The sequence below is a fragment of the Giraffa tippelskirchi genome, chromosome 13, assembly GCF_054371585.1.
Source record: "Giraffa tippelskirchi isolate mGirTip1 chromosome 13, T2T-mGirTip1v1.2.pri, whole genome shotgun sequence".
NCBI lineage: Eukaryota > Metazoa > Chordata > Mammalia > Artiodactyla > Giraffidae > Giraffa > Giraffa tippelskirchi.
Window position 1 is genome coordinate 100589387 of NC_137287.1, and position 17261 is coordinate 100606647.

Here is a 17261-nt window from a genome sequence, read left to right on the forward strand (position 1 = left end):
GGTGACCCGGGCCAACGCAGTTCCACTGCCCCAGGGCCCGTCTGGCCTTTGCACTCCCTGGTCCCACCTCCTTGTAGAGGTCCCACCTCTGGGTAGATTTTGGTCTGACTACTTCCCCTGAGACCTTAACCCATGCCAGGGGCTGAATCAGGAGCTGATTGTGATCAGGTGTGAAAGCAGGAAACTAGTCCTGAGAGTAAGAGCTCTTACCCAGCCGCACTGTGTCCCAGACAGGGCCAGGACTCTCGCTGTAATGTGGAGTCCTCCTGGCGCCCCTGGCAGGACTGTGATCACTAGGTCCCTTGTATAGACACGCACACGCTGAGGCTGGGAGGGTGCTGCCTGAGGGCTCATGGCTGGTGAGTGGTGGGCCGGGCCCTGAACCCCAGCAGTCTGGCTCCTACACTTATCTGTGTGGGCTACGGGCTTGGCCAGGGAAGAGTTATGGTCCTTGTGGATCTGATCAGCCTTGCCATTCAGCGCCAGGAGGGACCGGCCTGGCCAGTCCAGGGTGGCCTGGGGTCGCAGAGCTCTGCCCTTTCTCTCGACTCTGAAGAGTGTCCAGGTGAGGTGGCAGTGGGCAGAGGGGCCCCAGACTCCAGGCTGACTGATTCCAGCTTCCATGGGTCACCCCGTCAGTGGGTTTCAAGCCAGCGGTGCCAGCCGGCGTGGGAGAGCCGTCCTGCCTCTTCTCCATCTGGCAGCCTCAGCCCTCGAGGAATTCTTCTGCGATCAGGAGTGGCCATGTCCATCCCTTGCCGGCCTCAGGCCACATGGACACCCAGCTTCCCTGAAGGAGCAGAGGAGGGGGGCTTCTGGGGGAGGGACCAGGCCCTTGCTGCTGGGAGCCCCGTGGGTATCAGTCCCACCCTGAGGTTCCAGGGGCACATCTGATGTGCACTGAAAGGGAGCAGCCTTCAGAGTTCTTGTTGAGGCCAGGCCAGGCCTGGTGCGCAGGGAATGAGCAGGCATAGGACCCAGATCCAAGAAGAAATCCAGACTCCGACCTCTGAAGCTTAGAAGAATGTCCTTGGGGCGGCTGCCTCTGCTCTCTGAGCTTCTGTTTCCTCCTCTGCAAAATAGGGGTGGTGAGAGCCACCCACGTTATGGGGTCATAGTGAGGACTGCGGGAGAGAAGACCTGCTCAATTGAGTGACGGGTGCCTCGTAGATGCTCCACCAGTGCGGCCTCTCCTATGGTTAAGACGTGGCCAGTACTGAGGGAGAGATGGCTTTGGGAACCGTAGGACCTGCCCATGAGAAGGGAGGGAAGAGTGGTGTGGAAGCCCTTGGCTCCAGTGGGGAAAGTTAGACAAGGCTTTGAGGCATGAGTAGGAGTTCTACCCAGGGAAAGTTTTCTCCCGTGAGGTTAGAGGTACCAGCCCCTCCCAGGCACATTCAGGGTTCTCTTCACCCCGTTGTCCACAGGAACACAGTGGGGGTGGCATTAGTACTGAGGCTGTGGGTACCAGCGAGGTGGTCTGAGCCACCTGTTGTAGGTATGTCATGAACAAGACCTAGATCGGGATGGTGGACCTGGCCTCAGCCTCTCTCTAGCCTCAGGCCGGTGTCTTCCCTGCTCAGGGAGGGATGAGGGTGCTGGCATCTACCAGTCTCCACTCTGACCCATTTCATTTTCCACCGCAGAGGAGTGCTTTCTTTGGGGGAAATTTCCCTCTCCCCTCCCCCCAGAGGCCAGGAGAAGAGTTCTGAGGAATGGGAGCTGCTGCCTAACAGGGGGCCTCCCTGCAGACCCTACCCGTGGGCCTGCTTCCCTGGGCTTCCTGGGCACCTCCTTCACCCTTGTCTCATCCTTCCCAAGAGACCCTGGTGACCCTGTGGCACAGCGAGGGACCTTGACCCCCGTGAATCTGCCCCTCCCCCTTCAGAGCCTAGCCTAGGCCCCTGCCCACCCACACCCCCCCCCCCCAACTCAAACCCCTTCTGTGGATGCAAGAAAGGAGCCCTTAGTCCATCCTAACTAACGGGTGTGCTGGAAGGCTGGGGTGGGTGTGTCATCTATTATTTTGTGCTCATGTAGGAGCCTCACTAATGGGTAGTTTGCCTCAGTATTTCATTCGTGAATTCAACACATTTACTGAGCACATTTACTTCCCACGTGGCTCAGCTGATAAAGAAACTGCCTGCTAATACAGGAGACCTGGGTTCGATCCCTGGGTCAGGAAGACCCTCTGGAGAAAAGAACAGCTACCCACTCCAGTATGCTTGCTTGAAAAATCCCATGGACAGAGGAGCCTGGCGGGCTGTAGTCTGTGGGGTCGCAGAGAGTCGGATGTGACTGAGCTCGCACACACAAGGTACCACACTGAGTACCTACTGTGTGTTGGGCCTAGTGCCCTGGAAGTTCACAGCCATGAGAAAGGCAGCCCCACTTGAGTGGGCAGACAGGAAGTAAGGAAACCAGGGAACGTGAAACAGCTTTCCCCAAGTCCCACAGGAAGAGACTGGAGAGAGGCGGGCGTGGAGGCTTGGGCTGGCTTTCTCTGTTTCCTCTGCTTTTCCATCAGCCTTGTAACGGGGGTGTCCCGGGGGACAAATGCAACCCGTTTTATCAGATGCATGGGTTCTTAACTCAGGCATGGAACTGAAAAAGAGGAACTTCTGGACTTGCCCACTGGGGCACTGATCTGGAAACTGAGGGTGTGCCAAGAGTAAGCATTTTTATATTTTCTTGTAGGATATACAGATTCGAGAACCCTCGGTCTTGGATTCTGATGAGCGGGGTCCCCAGTGATGCCGGCGTCCAAGGCCCACCCCCAGGGATTGTGGTGGGTCAGGGCTGGCCTTGAAGCCCTTGTCCCCTCTCTGAGAATTTCCTAGGACAGAGGCCCAGCAGAGGAGTCACTGGCTAGCCCAGCCGTGTGCTTGCTTTTCAGGCTTCTGCCTTTTCCATGAAGACCTCTTGGCATGCCTGTAGCAATGTTTACCCGCCTAAAGAGATAATGATAATTTCACAGTGAAAATAGCCTGATTCTTCTGATAGAAAAAAGTGATACATGCTCCTTATTTAAGAAAAATTCAAAGAATTTGATAAATGACAAAGACAAACATCTAAACGCTCACAGCCCCGTCATATGGAGATCAGTTCTTTCCACAGGCCTGTCTCCAGGCATCTGCAGTGCAGGCTGATAAAGGGGGGATAGCAGTGGTTGAAGAGATGGGTGCAGGGCCCCCACCATGCCCCAGCAGTTTTGGGGAAGGGGAGGGAGACGTCCCCTCTGGGTGGCCTGTGTCCTGTCTCCTCCCTGAGACATGGGGTCTGAGGCTGGCGTGGGGACCTCCTGCTCATCCTGTCCGCCTGGGTAGCAGCCTGTGCCTTTACGTTTCAAACGGGCTGATGTCCATTGGAGAGGCTGGGCCAGTGCCCATAACGAAGAAGGTGTCTGGTGGACCCCAGCTATGGGGGGTGGTTGTGCAGTCTCTTACCTCCAGGCCTCACACTGGCCAAGCAGATCTATCCATTCGATAGATCGATGCTCAGACTTCCATTTAATCAGAGGTCTTCCTGGTAAAACATAGTCTGAGAAACCACAGATCTCACTCTAGCTTCTTTTTACAAAGGTGTCCTAGAGGCCCAGAGAGGGTGAGTAGAAAGCTGGAGTCACACAGCCAGTATTTGCTGCTCAGATGTCTAAGAACACATCCCCTCTGCTACTCGAAGCAAGGCCTTCCAGATGTAGGAAGACACTCCTCACCTCCAGGATCCCTGCTAGGGACTCCCCAGCCTGGTCACCTCAGCCCAGAACACACTTGAAGCTTCTAAACTGGTCATGATAAAAAGCTGACATTTATGTGTGTGTGTGTGTGCATGCTCAGTCGCTTTGGTCATGTCTGACTCTGCAACCCTACAGGCTGTAGCCCACTGGGCTCCTCTGTCCATGGGATTTTCCAGGCGAGAATACTGCAGTGGGTGCCATGCCTTCCTCCAGAGGAGCTTCCTGACCCGGGGATCGAACTTGTGTCTGCCTGTGTCTCCTGCATTGGCAGGCGGATTCTTTACCCACTGAATCACCTGGGAAGCCCCTGACATTTCTGTACGCGCCCGCATTCAGGCACTGCTCCTAGGGCTTCCTGTGAATTAGTTCCTCGAGTGAATTAGATTTTTAGCGACGGGCTGAGGGATTCCCTGCATTTCATTTGGAGATGGCACATCCAACCTTGGCAGCCACCCAAGCCGGATCCTCGGGGCTGGGCTCTGGCCACGTCCCTGTCCCCCAGGAGGGCAGGCAGAGCCTGGGACCCCAGAGGTGTCGGGCCCTCACACACCCCTCCTGGCCCCTGCTGTGCCCCGACCTTTCCACCGGGGAAGCCAGGCCTCCGTCCTGGTTATACAATGCCCTCTTCTCACGTTCAGACCGATGGTCTAGACGCTCACGCTCCCTTTTGTTCTGGAGGGTCAGGGGTTGGAGAGAGGCCCCAGCGAGAGGGACTTCGGCCGAGGCAGGAAGAGATCTTCCCCCAGAGAAGAAAGGGGAGGGGAAGGGTGAAGGGACACCCATTTCAAAGGAGGCAGCCCATTGTCTCCCCTCCGCCAGTGACCAGCCTCCCAGCAAAACACGGGCTGATTTGTAATGCTGGAGGCCGCTCCCAGCGGAGACGCGCGGTGAAACCCGATGGAGCTACGCCCACTTGGGCCTGTGTGCCCAGAGCTGCCCAGCGGACACCATCTAAATAAAACCCTGCAGGCCGTGCCAGGAGATCTGGGCCAGGCTGCCAGCCGGATCCCAAGGGTAGCACTTGGCCCGGCCCGAGCCCAGGAAATCCCGTGGGAAGAGACGCGTCCGTACCACATCCCCCAGCCTCCAGCCTCTGTCTACCCCGTATTCTCCCCATGTCTGGGTGCTTCATCTGGGGTAGGGTAGACCAAAATGTCCCTAAGACGCCTAGTCTGTGACCGTTGGTGACAGGAAGCTCAGGGCGTCTCTGCCTGGGAGCTGGTGCTGACCAAGGAGAGAGACAGTTGGAAGCTCTGATTCTAGGCCTGATTCTTAACTAGTGAGGTCTATAGGCACTAAGAGCCTTAGCTGCCTCATCTGTAAATTGGGGCAAACATGAGATAACCCACACTCCCTGAGTGCCATCCCTCTTGACGTTGGTAATTGTGACATTGCTCATCTTGGGATAGAGCCCCCCACCCCCACTGGTATTCAGAGCCAGTAGACAACCTGGGCAGAGGCCATGGCAGTCAGGAAGAGAAGCATCTTAGGGTGCAGGATGGCATTGTGGGGTGGAGGCGGCTGGGGAAGCCTGGGGCTGAGTTGGGGGTGATGTGACCAAGATGGGAATCAGCCCAGTGGGGCTGGGCCCTGCCAAGGACTTGCTGTGTGATGCAGCCAGTCGCTTGCTCTGAATGACCCCTCCCAGCTCTGCTGTGCTGTGGAGAAGCTCCTAGAATTGGGATGCCACATGGTACCCATCACCCATTCAGGCCACAATACCTGTTGGTACAGCCTTGGGGAAGGAGAAGCAAGATTTCATCCCAGGGATGAAGAGTTCCCGCAGAGGTCAGAGAACCTGTGCATTGCCTTTGGGACCTTCAAAGCCACCAGGATGGCTGGAGCTGAGGGGTGAAGCGGGGAGTCTTAGAGCTCAGAGGATGGGGTCTGATCTCACCAGGTTTCAGGGGAGTTTGGAGTTGATGCTGGGGTACAGGAGAGCCGTGCAAAGGTTTAGAGCTGGGGGGGAGGGGCAACAGGGTCCAGTGGACACCCATCTCCAGCTGCAGCGTGAAGAACGGGCTTGAGACAGGGCAGAGGTGGTCCTGCCATGTTCCAGGGTACCAGGGACAGCAGTTAGACCTGGTGTAAGGGGAGGGAGGGTAGGGTCAAGGTTATGGTGAAGGCCTTGGACCACCAGCTTGACCTCAAGGTGGTCACAGCTGAGAGCAAGACAGAGAGACAGAGGACCTGGGATGGTCAGGGTCAGAGGCCGTGGTGAGCGGAACTGGGCTTCTATCCCTTGGACACTTTCCTCCAATCATGAGAAGAGCTGCTCCCACTTCTCAGGAGCTGTCTGGGAGGCCCTGGGGGTCTGAGATGTGTCTGGGAAAGCAGGACAGGATGGAGAGGCAGGCAGAGCAGGAGCCTGTGTGGGCAAAGGTGCGGAGAGATGTGTCTGTGGTTGTTTGTGATAATCCCTGGGGTCCGTCCATCAGTGGTCCTCCCAGCTGCCCTAGACCTTGTCCTTCAGGACTTCTCCTAGTTCCTCCCCATATTTTATCATTTCCTTTCAAAGACTCCCCACGTCTATGTTTGGAGAAGAGTTTGCAGAAAAATGTTTCAGTTAACTTCCTGGGACTCTGGGGACAAGAATCTCCCCAAGGCCTGAGCTGGGCTGGCGGGGAAGGTGCAGTCGTTGATTAGTAATGTCTGCTGTGGTTGCCAGATGAGGCTGGCAGCAGATGTGTGTAGGAGGAACTCACAAGTGCAGGAAGCGTCTGGGTTCTCTCTAGTCCTGGATAGCTCACCTGGCCAAGTTGCATCGCCAGTAGCCTTGGAGTCCAGCTGTTAGCAGTGCTGACCAAGGGCTGGCCCTGCCCCTGGCACAGGAGACCATGGGCTCCCATTTCCCATTGCTCCGGTTGAACCCTTGACCAGAGAGAACACTGTTCTAAACCCTGGTGTCATATCCCCACAACAGTGGGTGTCTTCCAGAACCTTCACATCCGTGTGTCTGGGTGAAACCAGGGGTTCTGCCCACAGACGGCGGAGCCCGTGGGCTGTTCGCTGTGGGAGGAGCAGAGATTAGAAACAGCCTCTTAAAGCAGTTATTAAAGATGAGTCTGGAAACCAAAAACAGAACGGGGGGAAGTGCTTGTCATGAGTCCTCTGACATGTAGCCCACAATCAAACCCCCCCCTTTATTTGAGTGGATTGGGGTCCCTGTAAGGACCAGCGGGGGAGGCCACTGAGGCTTTATGTCATCCACACACTACCCTCCCCAGTGGATGGTGTAGACTGTGGGCCCCCCGATCCTGGGGGTATTCTGTGTGTTCCCACTTCCTCCCCCTCTCTGCCTGTGAGCAAGGCTGTACTCACTTCCCAGGTGAGGGCAGCGAGACCCAGACCGGGGAGTGGGCCTGCAGGGTGTGGGGCGGGTGGCGGGGGCATTTAATACTCACGACGGCCCTTTGGGTCAGGTGGCCAGGACCCCCTTTCAGAGGTGGGGAGACTGAGACTCAAAGAGACCAAACCCCAGCACCCTGGCAGAGAAGGCAGTGAGGGTTGATGGAAAGAATGACTCTGTTGGGCACCCAGCGAGTGCCAGGCTTTCCTCTAGAAGTTGGCAAATCTGAATGGAAGAGACCAGAGAACCCATGTCGAGGACCCCACCCCCACCCCACATTGGGCACCCCACCCCCCACCCCACGTCGCGCCCCCCAGGTCCTGCCCACACCCTGGGCGGGGGCCCCCAACCTCGGATACAGTGTCTCCTCCCTCTGATGTGGCCTGGCCCAGTAGAGGCACATCCCCTGGTTTCTGGAGGTGTTTGGAGTACCCTGTGTGCCGGGCATGCGCCCCTGTGGCTAGCCCAGCCCCAGCCCCATCCCAGCATGGGAAGGGAGGACGTTTTGCCTTTGCCTGTTTCGTGCCGGATCTGCGGTGGGGCAAGGGCACACTGCACGGTGCACTCAGAAGTGACTGCAGATCCCCTCTCCCCCTACTTCTTCTCAGTGCCCCCCAGAGGCAGGTGGAGACAGGTTCTCATGCCACCCCCCAGCCCCGCCCGGGCATTTCCACGTTACCCTTTCTGCCACCCCTTCAAGCGCACAGAACCTGCCCAGCCTGGGTGTTAGACACATTTTAGCAGCCGCCTCCTTCAAACAAGAAGATCGAGAATCGTTTGCCAGTGGGCCGCGGACAGTCAAACAGTCCTCTTTTTTGCGCAACCTGGAGGACGGCCCAATCAGACAGGATGCGTTTTCTATTTCTCCAGGGGCAGCCTGACCCCGCTCCCCACCCCGTCCACCCGCAGACCCCGAACCAGACCGTTAACTTAGCATTTCCATTGAAGTCCATCTGACAAATGGTTTCGACGGAGAAAGCAACACTGCATCTTTAAATGGCGACTTTGTCAGCGCGTCTCTGGGCGCCGTAAAAAGTCCTTTGTTATCTGTGTCTAGACAGCACGCCAGCGGGATATTTGGTCTGCGTGAGGGAGAGAGATCTGACAAGGTTGAATTCATTTACTGGCTTATTTAAAGCAGAATTTCAAAACACTTGCTCATAAACTGTTTTCGGCCCAGACTCCTCCCCACCCCCCCACTCGCCCGGGCCTCCCCGTCGCCCACGCTGGCTTTTCTTGTTTTTATAATTTTTCGCCTGTTTGGGCAGTGAGCGGGCTGCAGTCGGGTGCCCTGGAGAGGAGGAGGCGAGGGGTGACTGGGGCTTGCAGCTTTTTTCTTTCTTTAATTGTCCTCTTTATGACCGTCTAGACGCCCTGCAGATGTGCGCTCCCCTGGGGAATGGCTTTTCCCTCTGGTTATGGGACGCTGAGTAGGAAGGTTGTAGACACCACCCCCTCCCACCATCTGACCGCCCTTCTCCCCCCTATCCCCCCAACCCCCTGCCCAGAACCTTCTTCTTCCGCCATCTTCCCTCTCTTGAATTAAGGCACTTCGCCTTCTGGCAGCGTCTTTGTGTTTATAACACATTTACTTGACTGTGCTAATTTTATACCATCACCAAAAAAAGAGAGAAAGTGACATCCAGGTTTTCTCCTCTTTGAAGAGTGAGCGGAGACCCCTCCCAACCCCTCCCTACAACTTCCCCCACTTCTTACCACTCTTTTGCATTCTTTTTTTTTTTTTTTGGTGGCACATATAGACTAATGAAACATCAGAGGTTAGCTTTTTGAGGATGAAGACGTTAATATCAGAGCAACTTGAATGGGGTCCCGGGTTTTAGTTATTCGAAATAGATGCATGCATTAACCTCGTTGCCATAGTGACTAGGTGATTGTTGCCTCGGTGAAGCGGGGGCAGCCTGTGCGGCTGGAGGGTCTTCGACCCCCAGACACCAATCGCCAGCCCTGTAGGACCTGAACCTGCAAATAGACATTGTCCTGCCAGTGATTTGCAAGTGGCCTCTCTGGTTTCCTAACTCTGCAGTGCGAGTCGGGGTGTGTTTTGGGGAGTCTTCTCAAACTCTTCTCCCCTTTGGGGCAGCCACAAGGCCCAGGAGTTAGAAAATGGAGTGGAACTGCCATCCAGCTGAAAGTTAGGCTGGGAGGGAGGCAGACTCCAGAGCTCCTCTAGAGTGGGAGCTGCAGGATGGAGAGCCCGCTGCCCTGCCTCCCGCCCCTCCCCCATCCAAATCCAACTCCCCCCACCTCCAGAGCTATTGTCATCACTGTTGACCTGGCTGCCAAGCTGTAAATTTTCACCCTCCACCCCGCACTCATCAATCTGCCCTCTGGGTTTTACATGTAGGGGGCACAAAAGGAGGGGGTTGAGGGCGGCCAGCCGACCAGATGTCTCCTGGGATCCCTAAACTGCATCTCATTTTTTGCCAGGCCAAGCAGATCAGTACATCAATCTACTTCTTTGGGCGGGCAGGGGAGGGGGCAGTGGGTGGGCTTGGACATTTCATCTGCAAGAGATGGGAGATCTGGCTTCTTGGCCCAACCCTTTTATTTCTTCCCCCAAACAGACAAAACCCACAGGCAGGGGTGGCCCATGACACGGCATCTCCCATTGTGCCTGGCACTGGTTTATTACCAGCTTTGTGGGGGCAGGCAAACAGTGCCGAAGGAGAACAGGAGGGCGGTCTGTCCTGTTTGTCATCTCAGCCTGAAAATCTCTGAGTCCTGATCTGTAAGTTCTGATTTGTGACTGAATTGTAATATTTTGAGTTATACAGTCACTGGAGTCTCTACCTGCTCCCACATTACTATAACATCCATCTTGAAGGAGAAAGATCCAAAAGGAAGGTCCGGGGCCTCTTTTAAAAATAAGAGAGAGAGCTCAGAACAGCATCACCAAGTCTGTACTGCCTGCGAGCACACTGCTGGCCCCACTCCCCTTACCAAGCTCCTGAGCAGGGATGGTCCTTAAAGAAGGATGGGCTGTTAAATATCAGATCCTTGGGCTGGCAGACATGTCTGCACTTAATTGGGTCTGTCTTGGAGTAATTAAAGGAAAATGATGATATTAACCCAGTCACCAAGCCAGCGTGGCATAGAGAAACGAGTGCCACCGCTATTGATGTGAGCTCCAAAAATTGGCCTTTTTCAGCACATCAAAAATGCACTCTTGGCTTGAGTTTGGGGGAACTTTTTTGTTGCATTTTTATATTTGATCATATGTCTCCTGGTCTTCTTTTTCTTTTTAAAGAACAGCGGGAACCCCATTCCCTCTAATATAAGCAGCTTCTGTTCACACTGGGAGATGTGAGCTTTGAAAGCCGAGTTTAAGGATGTGCGCGTGGCTCAGATGCCCCAAGAGCCTGCAACTTGAGAGACGAGATTGAAAAAAGTCTCGTGTCGGAGTCTCAAATCTGGGAGGCTTGGCCTTTTTTTTTTCTTTTTCTTGGGGAAGCTGGAGTTTCAAGACTGCCTTGGTGCACGGCTTTATTTAGGAGGCAAATCGCTGCTCATTTGTCAGGCAAAACAGATGTGGCTGGGAGACAACATCTATTTTCATAATTCGAAACAAATCTGGTGGGCCGCCTTCCTTTTCAGTGGGGCCTGCTCAGCCAGAGCCCAGCTCCCCGGCAGAATTGAACAGAAATATTTATAGCTTGTCAATTGAACTTTTCTTCTTCCAGGATAAGTTGGTTTCTCCTGGCGACTGGCAACACTGACTCTTGCAAGCAGTGGGTACTTTGTAGGGATTTTTTTTTTTAATGCAGGATGGGGGGGGGGTGCCAGCCTGGCAGAGCAGCTGTGCTTCACCCCATCATCGGGTCTTCTCAGAGTGGGCTGTTTGTTAAGGAGCCCCGCTTCCTGTCGCTGTTTGCACCTTTTTGTCACAAGGGGCAGTTGGAGGCTGGTCTTGGGGGACCCATCTAGGCAAGCAACTGGCATTAATATGAAGACCTAGGACCTGGACCTTGTACCAGTAGGGAGTTCATGCTTAGGTTTGCGAGGGAACATGGGTGTCCTTTCCCCATTTTATGGATGAGAACGCTGAGGCTTAGAGAGAAGTAGCCTGCCCAAGGTCAGGTGGTAAATTGATGGTGGAGCTGGTCCCCTGGCTCTGGGGAAATGACCCAGATGGTTCAGACTCTACTCAAGCATTCATTCTCAACTTCAGCCTTCCACATACCATTACTCCCAGCTAAACATAGCCTGGTGCCTGTGTCCATGTGGCTTGTGGAGGGAGAAGGGAGGGACCCCAGTATCTGGGGAACTGAATGCTGTGTGTTCATCCATCAGATGGTCGAGCTCCTACTGTGTGTGCCCCTGAGGCAGCTATAGATGGACAGTGGTGACTGAAAAGTGTCTGTGCCGATCCTCAGCGGAACTCAGGCTCTAGTCGGAGAGCAGCAAGTAGTCATGAAATGTCTGAAAGACAGTGGTAATGCCAGGGGGGAACTAAAGCAGGGTCACATGACCATGCCAGAAATTGTGCTGGACGGGAGTTGAGAGGCCTCTCAGAGGGGCTGACACACGTGCTAGGACTTGAAGGATGGGACTCAGCCAGCAATGGAAAGACGTGAAGCAGAGAATCTCAGGGAAGGGGTGATGGTGAGGGCACGGGGGTCTTCTGGCTGTGAAACCTGGATTGAGGAGGAATCAGGTTTTAGTCCTTGGTCTGTAAAACAAGGATAGACTAAAAAGTAGGGAAGTTTCTGATTCACTTGGGAAAGCCACAAGTGATGCAGTTTTATAGGATGCTACGAAAAGACAAAAAGATAGGGCACCAGAAGATGAACCCCCCTAGGTCGAAAGGTGTCCAATATGTTACTGGGAAAGAGCGGAGGGCAATTACTAATAGTTCCAGAAAGAATGAAGTGGCTGGGCCAAAGCAGAAACAACGCTATGTTGTGAATGTGTCTGGTGGTGAAAGTAAAGTCCAATGCTGGAAAGAACGATATTGCATAGGAACCTGGCAACTTGGGAGATAGTGGAGGACAGAGAAGCCTTGGGTGCTGCAGTCCATGGGGTTGCAAAGAGTTGGACAGGACTTGGCGACTGAACAACAACAATGACCACTGAGGACACCTGGAAGAAGGGTGTAGGGAGATCTCTTTATAGGATGTAAATCTGCAGTTATCTCCAAATAAAAATTTTGTCCTAAACAGTGAAAGGCCTGGGAGGACCCCTTCCCTTCTCATTGCTGAGACCACCCTGGTGCAAGTCCCTTAGTGTCCTTATCACTGTGGCTCAAGAAGAAGGAAAAAAAAACTTCTCTTATGTTCACCTGCAAATTGCAGAGTCTGGAACTAGGGGCTCAGGGCAGCTTGCCCCTGCCCATTACTGCCCTGGCAGGAAGGAGACCCATGCCAAGGTCAGGGTGCCCTTTGGGTCTCAGGTAGGCAGCAGGTTTGGAGGGCATAGTAGATCCCAATGAGGCAGGGTTTCTTGTAACCACCAGAAGTTGGCAGCACACATGTCTCTTGTCTGTCCTGCTGGTACCTGGGGCAGACATCACTAATCGATCGCGGCACAGTTTGTTGTAGGCCTGGACACAGCCTCACCCCATCGGTGGTAGAACCTGGGGTAGATGAGGAGGAGCTCAAGGCTCAGGAGGACTGACCATGAAGATGGCCATGCCGAGTTCCCCAGCCATCAGGGGGCCCTGCTTTACATCTGAAGGCAACACCCAGGGCCACCCGGGGCATTGCAGCTCTCTGTCAAAACTGAATGAAGACTCTGGGTTTCTTAGAGGCACCTGGGCTTACAGTCTCTCTGTGTATGGGTAAAAGGGCTCTCAGATAGTGATTGCTGTTTGCGTAAAAGGCAGAAGCCAGACGTTTTCAGAAACCCAGGTTTTCCTACAGGTTGACATCTCATCTAGAGATCCTCTTTGTCACTGATATGGGCTCCACACATGGTTGGTTCATTCTCCATCCTCCAGAGAAGAGCCTGGAAACAACACAGGCTACTCTCTCTCATTCTCCCTCATGTACTCTTTCACAGGGCTTCCCAGGTGGCTCAGTGGTGAAGAATCTACCTGCCAATGCAGGTGATGTGGGTTCGATCCCTGGAGGAGGACATGGCAACCCACTCCAGTATTCTTTCCTGGAGAATCTCATGAGATCACAAAGAGTTGGACACAACTGAGCACACATGCATTTTTCACAAGCATTTATGAAGCACCTACTGTGTGCCGAGGACAAGAGAGAGTTGCTCTATCTCTAACCCTCAGAAACATATAATCCAGGTGTTCAGTAAACAAGTGCTTTTCCGTCATTTGTCTATTTTCACATCGGATTTACAGACTAAGCTGTTGTTAGTCCTTAAACCAGCCACATGTAACTCATGTCCTTGCCACTGTCTCCGTGTTGAGCCTAAATGAGGACTCTCATGCTGCCCAATTGCTGTTTAGGGAGCAGGTTTTATGTACCAGGCACTGTGACTCCAGAGTCTCTGAACCTTGGCACTAGCAGCATTGGGCAGGATAATCCCTCTCTGAGGGGCTGTTCTGTGTGCTGTGGGGTACTCAGCAGCATCCCCGGCCCCTTTCCCCCCATGATGCTAGCAGTACCCTTTCCAGGTGGGACGACTAGAGTGTCTGCAGGCATCGCCAGAGGTCCCTCTGTGGCAGAATCGTCCCCAGTGAGAACTGTGGCCTTTACCCTCAGAGCCTGCCCTCAAGGTAGTGCATGAGTGTGGGCAGGCTGGCAGTCTCTGCATCTGTCCAGGTGGGCAATGACAGAGGACATGTGGCTCGTTGGGAGCCTTGATTGGCAGATAGACGATAGATGAATAATAGAGATAGATGATAGATGAATAAAAGATATAGACATGATAGATAGATGATAGATGAACAATAGATATATATAGATAATTAATTGATAACTAGGTAGATAGATGAATGATAGATAGCTTGCACTTAAAGCTTATAGCACAGCCCAGCCAAGTCATAGAAGGTGAAACGCTCCCCACTGGTGTGTCTGATGGTTGGAAGTCATGCCTACCATTTATTCATCACACCAGGCTTCCTTGGGGCTTTCAGTGACTATGAGACAGGCTCATGGAAGGACAGGCAGGGTCATGTCCCTTATTCTCTGGAGTGGTGCATCGTGCTGGCCCCGGCCAAGTATGCCAGTGTGGGCAGCTGGTATCTAAGGGACTGGGAGGCCTCTGCTGGCCCCACCCCCAGCCTTGCCCAGGTAGCTATGTGACTCTGAGCAACCCTCCTCCCTCTGTGGTCCATCATTTCTGTGTCTGACCATATTGGGGATTTCCAAGCTGCTGCCTCCCCTAGAGGCCCAGCATCTCATAGGCTTGTTTTCGGCCAGCCTCATTCATGACCCCCATTGCTGCAAAGTTCTCTGAACCACTTAGGTGTCCACCTCTTCCTCTCCCTGTCATCATAATTAAATATTGTGTACTCAGACCCATAGACTATAGCCTGCCAGAATCCTCTGTCTGTGGACATTTCCAGGTGAGAGTACTGGAGTGTTCTAGCTTCTCCAGAACTACCACAGGGCTGGGCTGAACCCCAGGTGAAGAGGGACCAGTGCTCATGACAGGTCAACTCCAGATCCAGTCAAGTTTCCAGAGAAGATAGGTGAACAGTATTTGAGAGGACACTCAGGTGTCTCCCAAGATGCCCATGTTGTTCACAGACCCCTGTAGTTCCTGACTCTTCTGTGCCTGAGGTGGTGACTGGCAGCAGAGCTTGCAGGTACTTCATCATTGGCGACGCATTGACACTTAGCAGTGATGCTTTACTTTGGGGACATGTGACACTTTGACCTGCAGAATTGGAGTCCTGGGTTCTATTGGGGATGTGGTGATACTTTGGGGAACTCCAGCTGCTCTCCCTCCCTTTGGGAAAGAAGTAGGAGGTGCTTTGCTCTTTGCTGGGGGGAAGACAGGGCTTAGAGGTTACTTAAAATCTTCTTTCTTCATTTCTAAATTTTAAATGGCATGTTTAGAATTTAATCTTCAAACCTGGGAGCCAGACCTGCAAGTTGAAAGATGACAGCCGAGAGATGGTTTCGTTTGGCTGGCTGCAACAGCCAGATGGCAGATGCTGTGAGCGGGAGACGGAGGGAGGCTGGCGGGGTGGGGGGAGCGGCTTCTGTTTCGGCTCCTACCCACCACCCACAACTAAACCACTCGCCCAGCACCAGGCCTGGGCTGTGCACACTCCGGGGGTCACTTGAAATAGCTGGTATTGCCCTCTACTAGACGGGGCCCCCATACGCCTCACTTTTCTTGTTAAACTTTTTATTTTGAGATAATTGTAGATTCGTGTGCAGTTTTGAGTAATGATACAGGGAGAACTCTTATATGTATCCTCTGGCTTCTCCCGGTGCTGGCGTCTTCCATAGTAATAGTTCAGTATCCCAACCAGGAACTGACATGCACTGACCTTGTTCCAGTTTCCCCCGTTTACATGCATTCATCCGAGTGAGTGAGCATGTGTGCGCGTGCATTTGTGTGTGCCTGTGTGCATGCTTAGTTCTATGCAATTTTATCAGATGAACCACTGGCAACCAGTAATCTGTTCATCTCTATAATTTTGTCATTTTGAGACTGTTATATAAATGAAATCATACCATATGTAACCTTTTGAGATGGAGTTTTTTTTCCACTTGGCATGACTCTAAAGATCCACCCAGGTCGTTTGATGTATCAATAGTTCATTCCTTTCTGTTGTTTCTGTGCCACGGAGACGCTCACGGTAAGTTTGACCACTCACCTGCGCAAGAGCGTCTGGGCTGCTTCCAGTTTGGGGCTGAGACAAATAAAGACCCCGTGAACATTCACGCACAGTTTTTTGTGTGAACATAAGTTTTCGTTTCTCTGGGCTAAAAGCCCGGGAGCGTAATTGCTGGGTCGTATGGTAGTTGCAGATTTCGTTTTGTGAAAAGACCCTCCACGTTTCAACAACACTCATCTATCCCCTGGCCTCTGGAGGAGAGATGTGAGTCCTGGAGAGTGGACTTTGGACGTGAATTCCTTGCTCCTTCAGTTATTGATTGGCGGCAGCATACTGTGCCAAGCATGGTGTTGCCCTCCAGGGATTCAGTGAGAACGAGATAGACAAGGGTCTTTGCGTGGAGCTTTCCTGCTGCTGAGGTGAGATCAGCAGTCAGCAGGCAACAAGTCAGTAAAGACAGTTACTCTTATCAGGCACTGTCCTACATGCTGGGCACTCTGCAGGTACATTACAGTCCTCGAGCAGACCAGGGAGGGAATGTCCTTTGCCCCTAGAGCCATGGGTGCATGCGTATGTTCCCAGTCATATCCAACTCTGCAATCTCATGGACAGGGGAGTGTGGCGGGCTACAATCCATGGGGTTGCAGAGTCGGATGGACTGTAGCTCGCCACACTCCCCTGTCCATGGGATTCTCCAGGCAAGAATACTGGGGGTGGGTTTCCATTCCCTTCTCCGGGGGATCTTCCTGAGTCAGGGATCGAACCCGTGTCTCCTGCATCGGCAGGCAGCTTTTTTACCACTGAGCCACCTGGGAAGCCCTATGGGACAGAGCAGACAATCCAGGTTCCTGACTTACACTGCATTGACCCTTGTGGCCAAGGCTGGCCATCGGGGGATGCAGAGTGGGTGAGAGGTGAGTATATTTGGGATGGGGCCACTGGGAGGCTTCTCTGAGGTGGTAGTGTTGTTGTTGTTCAGTCACTAAGTCGTGTCTGACTCTTTGTTGACCCCATGGACTGCAGCACGCCAGACTTCCCTGTCCTTCACCATCTCCTGGAGTTTGCTCAAAATGTCAGAATTTGCTGACAAAACATGGTCCACTGGAGAAGGAAATGGCAAACCGCTTCAGTATGCTTGCCTTGAGAATCCCATGAACACTGGCTCAGGTAATCCTCAGTAATCCTGGCAGGTGATGCTGTTACTGATCCGTGCTTTACGGTAGGGAAGCAGAGCCAGGGGCCAAGGTCACACATACAGGAAGTGGGATGTCTGGACTCAAGTCTGAAACCAGGATGCTTGCCTCCCACGACCCTGCTGGTCCACATCTCAGTCCTACCATGAGCCTCTGCGTCCCTTAGAGAACCTTGTTCTTTCCATTGTTTGGAATTTCTCTGCTGCTGGAAGATATTCAAGAGGAAATGAAACAAGGGCTAGAGTAGCCTCACCCGTGGGGTGGAGA

General features: G+C 53.4%; 1 protein-coding gene across 4 annotated transcripts in view; it reads left to right on the forward strand.

The window, feature by feature from the left end:
- The window catches only part of PMEPA1 (prostate transmembrane protein, androgen induced 1), a 55068-nt gene that overhangs the window by 18435 nt on the left and 19372 nt on the right, over positions 1–17261 (forward strand). The window contains exon 1 of one of the 4 annotated variants that reach the window (XM_081552932.1): positions 9748–9834. The exons of the other annotated variants lie outside the window; for them this stretch is intronic. The gene's annotated coding sequence lies outside the window, so the exon portion shown is untranslated. Of the gene's footprint in view, positions 1–9747; positions 9835–17261 lie in introns of those variants that run through there. 4 annotated transcript variants of the gene reach the window in all.